This window comes from Saccoglossus kowalevskii, chromosome 3 (genome assembly GCF_978046115.1).
Source record: "Saccoglossus kowalevskii chromosome 3, keSacKowa6.1, whole genome shotgun sequence".
In the NCBI taxonomy this organism is placed as follows: Eukaryota; Metazoa; Hemichordata; class Enteropneusta; family Harrimaniidae; genus Saccoglossus; species Saccoglossus kowalevskii.
In genome coordinates this window covers 14966908-14975939 of record NC_140643.1, presented here as the reverse complement: position 1 = coordinate 14975939, position 9032 = coordinate 14966908, and positions in this window count along the sequence as shown.

Genomic DNA, 9032 nt, shown 5'->3' with positions numbered 1-9032 from the left:
AAGGTGATTGGGAACTTCATCAGAAATGCTTCAGGGAGATGATGCCCTGGTTCTTCGCCTATGACCAGCCAATTATACTAGATATGGTGCATATTACTACTGCACTTTGAAAGTACTTGAACAAACTCATCCACAAATCCATACACAACTCCTGAATGGACAGCGTGCAGATGTCTAAGATGAATCCATTTGGTAAAATACTTGAGGATCAAAGTATTGAAGAGACTATCAACAAAATAAGTAAGATTCCAAGGGGTATTGTTGGGGAGAGCACAAACCCAGAAGCTGTTAGCCATTAAATTAATACAACAGTGGACAGATTACAAATAACTGAGAACACAAGAAAGCGCTGGTATTCGATGTGATGAATCATCTTGGACAAACAAGGAAAGTAGAACTCCAAGAGTCAATAGAGATGAGAGTGATATAAAGAGTGTTCAGAGTATAGTTGAAAACATGCTTGACCACTTCGTGTAATCACAAGAATATCCAAAGAACTTAAGGCTGCTGCAAACACAGGTAATGACTTATTTCATACACATTCAAAGGGAGAGAACAATCTAAAAGAATTCATACAAAAACGAATTATGACCAATGATGTGCCATTCTTCGACCCTATCACCAAACTCAAATTAAAAACATTCTAACACAGACATCTGAGTAAGTTGGCGATCAAGATTTGATTGTAAAGGCAGACAGAACATTCTTTTGCAAGCTGGTTGTGATTGCCCAGACTCGGAACCTTGATTTGTATGAAGTATACTCACATGAGCTAGGATCTATTCCTTGGGCCATTGCCACACCATATGGGACTCCATTCAAGATAGCTAAGGCCAAGCTTTTCCCTGAATTAGAAAAGAATGTTCCATCTATTCAGCGTACCCCTGCTGATGCAGTTCTAATTGTTGATGACTTTGCAAACTTTCAAATTCTGAAACCCATTCCAGCAACAAATCTACCACACACAGAAGCAGCTAAATGGAAGCCAAAGACATTCAGTGATGTAGCAGAGTCTATCATGTCTAGCATATGCAGAATTGTATTTCCACAAGCTGCCAGAATCGACTTTGTTATAGATATCCAGATATCTCCACCAAAGGCACAGAGCGGCAGCGCAGGTCTAAATTACCAGGCGGCAGGGTTAAAGTCACTAGTGGAACACAGAAGGTTCCATTGGACTGGAAAAACTTTCTGTCTACCAGCTCAAACAAACAGGGCCTGCCTTAATGTTTGCTGAGGGAATGGTCTGCTGAGAAAGGTAGAAAATATGCTGATTTACTATGAGACACAACTATATTCATGCACCATGGTACAAGATGTCGAAGGCTAAGAGTTTCACAGCAGTCTATGGAAGTTGTGGAAGTTCCAAGTTTGTTCTGTAAAGCAGAGGAGGCTGATACGACGATGTTCCTACATGCACAACATGTTGCCAGTGTTTCAACACGTTCTTCAGTAATCATAAGATCATCGGACATGGTATGTAATGATTTTGGCTATCTTCTTTCAGAAAGATATAAACTCTCCCATCTTGGCTCAACGGCAGACAGGCAAGAAGCAATGGAAGTTTGTTGATATTTTTACATTACAACGCCACTTCTGAAATATGTGATACCATGCATTTTCCGGATGTGACAGCACAAGCGGGTTTACTGGCAAAGGCAAACAATCATTCTTCAAATTACTAGAAACCAATGAATATTTCAGAGATACCATGAAGAGGTTAGGTGATACGTTTATGGTTGATGATGGAGTAAACAGAGTCTGTGAGTCTGCAATTTGTCGTTTGTATGAATATCAGCTCTCTGATACATATCAATAAAGTCACATATGAAATGTTGACCAAAGGTGCAGAGTCACATATCATTCCTGCAACAAGAGATACACTGATTCTTCACATCAAAAGAGCCAATTACCAAGCACACCTATGAAAGAATGTACAATATGCTACATTTGACCCATCAAAGCCGAATTGCCATGGTTGGAGTCTAAAAGATGGCATACTTGAAGTTGTTTGGATGACTAAAGAACCAGCCCCTAACGCTAGTATTGAGTTTGTCAACTGCAAGACGTGTAAGAAATGTAACATTAGGCAATGCAAGTGCAAGAACTGATGACTCAAGTGCATTGACATTTTTGGTTGTGATACCAGCGCTTGTGAAAATTCTGAAAATGCGAAGATTCAGGTAAAGAAGAAGATTCAGAGTTTGACTAGTAAAACATACCATAAACAGATGCATATTTAGTCATATGTCTGTCATGTTTATTTGTGTTCATTATACACTTAAACTGAAAATGTGTAATTTTAATGTTTAGTTTCACCACAAGCAAAGATGTTGTATTGTGATACCTAAATTTTGTTTATCACATTATTGCTAATATTTCAGTTTTTTTAGATTTTTTACTGACGTAATTCGAAAAATTGAATTTGAGTAATATTATTTTAATGTTACATCGGCAAGCTGCCACGTTGGGATGTCGTGGAAACCAGATAAGTTGGCCATTTTTTTCAGTCAAAGGCTTTATTTTCCACTTTAGAATCTAGAAAGTTCAAAAAAATTTACTCAAGAGGTTTTCAGATGCCTACGATTTTAATATAGATGAAATACCTATTTGGTTGTTACCGTCAAGAAGAGTCATGTTTTATCATTAACATTTTCATATCTTTCTTAAGACTTCATTAACTCGAAATATGATTTTACATTTACATTCTAAAGCATATAAGGTTCTTTTTTCATATATGATATAGTGATTTATTATATTTGTATATTGTTTTCCGGGCTCAGAAACATAATGTTTAAAAAACATACATTAAAATTTGATATTTAAATCGTTAAATTCAAAATATTTAAAACCCAACATGTCTATTTTGATTCACTATCTGTATTGTACATATAAAGACCTTTAATTTGATATATAACAAATTAGTTTTGGTTGAAAAGTTGACTCTTTATATTACTATCTATGTGAATACCTGATATTTAATATGAAAAATTAGGCTGTCATGCAATTTGACCACTTTTAGGGTCTTTGGATCTGGGGACTTCAAATCTGAAAAGTTCATAAGATTTGACAAAAAAAAGTGGTTTACATTTGTTATTACAAAGTCTAAATTCCCAGCCTCAATGCCTAGACTATAGAACACTGTCGTACTATTGACAATTGCTGATATTGAGATATATCCTGACCATAGAAATCACTGATAAAATATTCAATTTATTTTTTCAACCTCTGCATAGTTTTATGTATTCGATGTGGTAGCATGACGGTTCGAGTCTCACATGTTCTGACGTATACTGGCACTATTCAATAAACTGTCTCTTACCCATCAACTTGTTTTCTGGTCTCAATCTTTTCAAATCGTTGTCTCCCTGTTGCTTTTATCCTTATCGTATCGATACCTGCTTCTGATTCCTCTTTCACTGAGTATATTTCAGCTGTTGTTCCAATTTTTGCAAGAGTAGGTCCTGTCATGGGCGCATTGTCATATCTATTACATATCTGACATTTAAATATTAAGTTTATATATTCTTGATTACAATGCCTGACCATGAAGTGATGTATAAAATACCATTGTAATCTGTCTGTCCTTTGACACTCAAAATTTTATTGTGTTTTTATTTCTTCTGTCACTGTATCTCTATGAGTTACAGCATGCCATAAGTTTGCGGTATTGCACTAGGAGTACTGGCATAGTACCTTATTAGGAAATACAAATTCTAAATATGTAATGAGAGCATCTTTGTTTTACTTGAATTTATTAATATAGGGTGATATTCAGAGATTTAAGCCATCAAATTTTAGATGCTATTTTATCATAGGAGAAATTATGCGAGAGGACAGAATTTACTTTATTTTGCAATTACAAGGACTGTGGTAACCCCAAATATGACCCTCAATAATAAGACGGGGCTTATATGACCCTCAATATTAGAGTGTGGGCAGTGATGCACTAGATTTATTTGTTCACCTCCAAGTGACCAATTCAAATGTCCTATCTGTTGCAGTACACGTTTCATCATGGACACTAGTCTGGGTTGGAATAAGTGTAACATTTGGTAACGTTAATAATTATGGGGTGAGATCAGTGTGCAAAACATTTCTATTACCATTATACCAAGACATTATGTTGACATTCTTTTTTCACTTTGTTAACATTTTAAAATTATTTCATCATTATGTTCACATTAGTTTTTATTCTGTTATCATTTATAATTATTTTATCAATATGTTCACATTTTTATATTATTTCATCACGTTCACATTTTTTTTCATTTTGTTAGCATTTTTACATTATTTAATCATTATGTCGACATTTTATATGCAATATATTTCTGTGAGTACCCTTCAGATGGGCAATCTAGCGCTTCGATTTTCATAGAGCCTCTTGGGGATTTTCAAATGTTGATCCCCCTGCAGAGTCTAATTTGGGAAAGGCATCATGCAAAAATAATGTAAAATCCTGGTCGGATAAATCTACTGGCATGTGCATTTTTCTTTCTCCCAATCCAGCTTCTGACAGAATGCGCCACTCCTGAGTGGACGTAGCCCTGCGTACAGTGGAGTGTGTACAGCGACGCGTTCGATTGATAGATGTCCCCCACCACAGCCCAGAATAATTAGACAGACAAACATTTCAAATAATGCTAACACAATGAAAACAAAATAATATATATGTATATGTAAAAATGCTACCAAAATTAAAAAATAATGTGGACATGATAAAATAATATAAAAGTGTGAACATAATGCTGACACATAATGTAAAAATTCTAAAAAATAATGTGAAAATAATTATAATATAAAAATGTGAACATAAAGATAGATAAAGAAAAAATGAAAACATAATTATGAAAAACCAACGATAAAAATGTGACCATAATGATAAAATAATGTAAAAAAAAATAATGATAAAATAAAATGCAAATGTTAACATAATGATGAAATAATTAAAAAAGCTTACAAAATGAGAAAAGAATGTGAACATAATGGTAAAAAGCTAAGAGAAATGTTAATGGTAGTGACATAAAACAATCATCTTCCAATACTGTACGACCACTGTATTCTTGCAAGTATGTCCCAAGGTACTGTTGAAAAAATATGTGTAGAAAGCATCACAATACTGTTGTGATTTGAATGTTCTAATCATTTACAAATATACTTTTAGGATTCACATTTCAATGGGAAACAAGACAAAATCAAGTGTGCATTCAAGGAACTAGTGGTTGTACACGCAACATGGGCCTTTACTGCCGCCACATGTAGTGTTTAAACACTAATGCTGCACTACAGTGGGTAAATTTGCTAGTCAGTTGGCAATGTTACTTTCAGACTGCTGGTAAAACCACTATTGATTACTTCCCATTAGCAGAGTTGAATGCATCACGAGAGATGTGCAAACCATTACAGCCTTTTGTAAATCCTATATAAATAACAGTATGCCATATTTGTGTGTTTTTTACGCAATAAAAAAACAGTTGTTCCAAATATATGAAAAATGTTCCCGGTTTTATTATTCTGTTTTTTGCCTGCCTGTGGAGCTGGTTATTTTGTCAGTCAAAGTACGGAAAGCAACATTGCTAACTGACTAGTAAATTTGCTTTCCTGCGCAATGCATTACTTTTCAAACACTACATGCGACAGTAGTAAAGGGTCTTTAATATAAACCATATACATACTGAATGAGCTGTGGGTAACGATGGATCATAGTTGATATTCTGATTGGTATTTGGCGATCACATCTCGCAGTTTGTTGATCCATGTGCTTAAGATATATGTACGGGTGATATAAGATTTAGATCATATAATAGAGATTATTAAATCTTAACAAATCCTCATCTAATATATTTCTTGGATCCAGTTATTATACGAAAATTATGGGTTGGAAGTTGTCTCAGTGATCATAAGCTTACATTTACTGTCAGATAAAGCATGAAAAATACGAGCCCTGTAACCATTCAGAAAAATTGACATTTCTAATTTGTTTATATCAGGTATAAAGTTAATGAGAATACAATAAAGGTTTCAATAATAATATAAGATAAAATGGAGTAATTTAAAAGATAATAGAAATTATTGTATTTTAATTTTTTTTTTAGATAGTATGATACCGGTAATTCATAATATTGTGATGTTTTCATTTGAGTATAAATTGTTCTTTGTTACCAAACTTTGCAAATTTGAGTTGAATAGTCTGTTTCTTTCTTTGTTAAATAATTTAGTCTGATCGTGTAATTTATTTTCTATTACATAGCAATGAGAACAAATTCTGTCTTCTGTAGTTGACAATGCTTCAAAAATTAACAAGGTGTTGCAGTCTCAATAACGTATTACATATTACAAGAATTAAGCTAGTGAAACGAGTAAAATTTGTTATCAGTGCTAGTGTTTTTCTTTATTATTATGAATTTGAAAAATCTCGTTGTCGGATTTAATAAGGGAACATGATATTATAACATATTGTTATTCATAACAAATTCCATGATATAATTGTTCTAGGAGAAACATGGTGGACTTCAAATTCTAACAAATATTTGTAGATCACATATGCAAATAATATGCAAATCGTGTATTTTAATATTCACAACTTCAGACACATTATCATGACATATGGTTACAGATTTAAAGGTTGTTCAGCTTACACAAACATATTGATTACATGAGCAGTAATAGAGAAATCTGTTTTTGAATATACACAACAACGCAGTATATATGACATGATGGCGTGTCATTAGAACCATAATTAATATTTGGAAAAAAATTGATTAAATTTAAATATATGTTGAACATTTATTTCTGCTAACCTTATTCATATTTTAACAGTGCAAGTTCTAATACAGAACATATCAGATTTAAACACATATATGGCCGTGAAGGGAGTCATTTGAATGGGGATGACGTCACAATGGGATACTGTGAATAAATTTGCATAAATAAAATATATTTGAATACGAGGTCGTAACAAGATTACAGTGGATACATTTGCATAAATTACCATATTTTTTTTTTTTTTTTTTTTTTTTATTATTTTTAAATTGGACGAGCATTGACGTCACGAAAGATTTTTCAGAAAGTATCGTAGAGGGCGTTCACACACAGAAACACACGCTAAATAAATACACGTCATTTTGAGAACTAACTGAGTTTATTACACAAAAGAAGGGTAAAACTAGATCAGTTACATGGAATATACATTTTTTGATTTTTTTGTTTGAGTAAATAATAAAAAAATGGTTTAAAAAATGAGTAATATAAGAGTAAGCATAATATTAATAAGAATAATATTAACAAGAGTAATAATAATAAACATGAAATTTTAAAATGGTTGAAATACATAGAGTATACATTTTCAAACGCGGTTAAGTATTCACACTGATTAATTTATTATATATAATATATATTTATTTATTTATTTATTTATCAAAAAACGTACCCAAATTGAACAACGAAATTTGGCTACCATTTATACCGGTTGAGGACATGAATGTTGACAAGGTGATGTCCAGAGTGGGGGAGGCATTCTAAAATCTTGCCAAGATATTTCCCTCGAGGAAAACATCCCCATCAGGACGGTATCTGTTGAAATGCCCCTTGGCGCTGGCAAAACACGTGAGAAGAAACGACAGGTTGAGAAATTCCATATCAGTAATTGAAATAGTTTCCGATGACCAGATGTGTTGCGCTAGAGCGATCGTGGTCGCTATGGCACACGCCACAAAAGACGAGAACCCACCATCGGTTTGGAATTCTATGAAGAGGGAAAAAACGGCGAACTACTCTATGCAAATCGTCCTAGATAGAGAACGAAAGCCAGAGTCGAATGAGGTCCATGTGGCATCAAAGAAATTAAAAAATTCCAGATCGTGTTACCCGATTTCAAAATACACGTATTGTCGCATGATCATTTTGACTCCATCATCTTTGTGGGCGATGCCGCAGAAGGTTCCAAAGACATATATCTGTTTCTGAAAGACGAACACTACAACGTCATCACAAAAATAAACGGTTTTCTGGGAATGGATTACTATTGTATTATATGTGACTAGTCTTATTCTAACCGTTACGATCACGTGAGTCCGACGGGGTGTTTGAGTTGTGGGAATCAATGGAACTTCATGGTTACATGATAGAAAATTTTTTTTCAAGAACAAAGAATGTTTCGAACGTTTAACATTGCGAAAAATGTAACAAAATATCGAGATTGGTATCACAAATGTAACAAAGTTTACTGCAAAACATGCAAGTTTTTTCATATGTACGACCACCTGTGTTATTTCAACCACTCGCCGACAGAAAAAGAATCTGATGATTCGATGGAAGAATTTGCGGAGGATGACTCTGACAGGCATGGTAACTACGTCTTTTACAATTTTGAATGAACGACCGACAAAAATTGCACTCATTTTCCAGATCTGTGCATAGCGACAATTCCATCGTATACAGAGAAAGTTTTCAATGGTCTACATACCTTCATCTAGCATAATTGATGGGGGTATGATGAAATTATGATTCTGATCACAAGATACTCCAAAAAGTCATCATGAATGGTTCAAAAGTCATGAAACTATACATCCGTCATGCAGATATCAAATTCATAGATAGCCTGAATTTCTTGCACATAGCTCTATCTAAACTTCCTAAGACTTTTGGCACAGACGAGTTACACAAGGTCTTTTACTCCCACCCGTTTCTGAGAACCACTGGAGACAATTACAGGGCTCGTTTTTTTACCCAGATGGTATGAAGAAGGAGGCTAGAAAGACATTCTACACATGGTACAATGGAGAAGTTGACCCCTTCAGCCGTTGTATCATGATCGCTTCCGACAATCAGGGTTGTGACTGAGAAAGATTACCTCAGCGCCCAGAATCAATCCCCAGATGCCATAAGATTGATGGAATACGAGGCACACGTCAATGACACGCGCATTTAACATGTTCATAATTCAAGAAGGGAGATGAAAATCAAACTTTATTACGTGGACGAATAAGATGCTTCTACCGAAACCTTGTATGAGTACTACGGTTGTTACTTCC